Consider the following 1,798-nt stretch of genomic DNA (forward strand, 5'->3'; position numbering starts at 1 on the left):
CTACTACTACTACTACTACTACTACTACTACTACTACTACTACTACTACTACTACTCCCACCACCACTGCTGTTGTTCACGTAGTAGTAGTAGTAGTAGTATAACCTGCTGTTTTTTTCAGCTATTGCTTAGGTTTTGTAGACGCAGGAGGAGGCGGTAGAGGAGCTGAAGGGGAAGTGCAATGAGCGGTGATCGAGAGGTAACACGGTACATGATACACCGTCCGAAATACGCACAGATATTGAAACACTCGCATAAACTCATCCATACACAAAGGGAGACACCCCTTCATACATACACACACACAGACACAGAGTCGCAGACACAGAGACACACACATACATATATATGCATGCAATACCTGCTTGCCCTTAATTATCATATTCTCAGTAATACACACTTTGGACAGAAAGTGTTAGACTAGATAATGGTGAGTGAGGAAAATTAAAATGTAGTGTGAGAACCCATTACATATTTAGCAATAAATCGTCAATGAAGTAATATAAAAATAGTATTATTCAACTCACAGTTCTGTTAAAGTGGGAAGATTTCGGAATGTTTCTAATTTGATTTCTTTGATATTATTACCACGCAAATTCCTGTCATAAATAATTGTGTGAAATAAAATTATAAGATGGCGATAATGAAGCAGAATTAAAACAAGTTGTAGAATTAACTGAACTGAAAGATAAATGAAAGGATTAAATGAAGAAAATTAAAGATGGGAAATAAATAGGTGCAGGAGAAAAGACAGAAAAGATGGAGATGATGATTAAGAAGAAGAAGACGGCGGAGGAGGGGGAGGAGGGGGAGTAGGGAGGAAATGCAAAAGAAAGAAGAGGGAGAAAAATAATAAGAAAAAATAAGGAGAAGGAGGAGTAGGAGAAAAGGGTGGAGTAACAGAAGCAAGAAGAGTATGAAAAAAAGAAGAAAAATAATATGCAAAAGCAAGAAAAGCGAAAAAAAAAAGGGAAGAAAAAAGACAAAATAGAACAAGGGAGTGTAGAAAATTAAGAAGACGAAATAGAAGCAGGAAAATAAGAAGAATAAGTTTAAGAAGGAGAATAGTAGTAGTGGAAGGAGGAATATTTGAAAGAAAGTAGAAAATGGACAAGTCAAACGCGAGAAAGAGCGAGGAGGTGGAAAAGAAGTCTAAAATACATTCATATTAATAATGTACTCCTAAAATATGCAATTACTAGGGAGAGCCATGGATGGTAAACAACGTTGTTCGAGATATAAACAAAGTAAATCATATACAGATAGAAACAGAAACACAAATAGATACACTCTTAGAGATTCGCTTATAAAAAAGATACACAGAGACACAGACAGAGACACACACACAGATATATATATATATATATATTCATGTACCTAAACAAAATGCTATACGTACCAATGCATTTATATTCAGACACACTCACAGACACTCTTATTTACAGGCATTCACAAACAATCACAGATTTCTATCTGAGGAGATTGAGAATGTAAAGAGATGCAAGGTCGGTACGCATTACAAAAAAGGGAAATATTTAATACTTAGTAATATATTCTCAATGAAATATTTTCAACAAGACTTAGCCAACTTACAGATATCTTAAACTGGGAAGCTCATCAAAAGTTCCTACTTGGATTTTCTCGATTTTATTTTCATTCAAATGTCTGTAATATAAAATGTTAGTTGATGAGGTTATCTAGAGAGGATTATTGTAAAATATTATCAGCAAATGTTTATAAAATATAATGTAAGACGACGAGAAGTGTTTTCTGATGAACTGTAAAATATTGTTAGAAA

At 34.1% G+C, this 1,798-nt stretch overlaps 1 long non-coding RNA gene across 1 annotated transcript in view; it reads right to left on the reverse strand.

Moving 5' to 3' along the window:
* Positions 1-508: 508 nt before the first annotated feature.
* The window catches only part of LOC106883702 (uncharacterized), a 3,352-nt gene continuing 2,062 nt past the window's right edge, over positions 509-1,798 (reverse strand). The window contains exons 3-4 of the long non-coding RNA XR_001411153.2: positions 1,594-1,665; positions 509-599 (exon numbers count right to left, since the gene is read on the reverse strand). This is a non-coding gene — a long non-coding RNA (uncharacterized LOC106883702). The remainder of the gene's footprint in view (positions 600-1,593; positions 1,666-1,798) is intronic.

This window comes from Octopus bimaculoides, unplaced genomic scaffold (genome assembly GCF_001194135.2).
Source record: "Octopus bimaculoides isolate UCB-OBI-ISO-001 unplaced genomic scaffold, ASM119413v2 Scaffold_356694, whole genome shotgun sequence".
Lineage (NCBI taxonomy): Eukaryota > Metazoa > Mollusca > Cephalopoda > Octopoda > Octopodidae > Octopus > Octopus bimaculoides.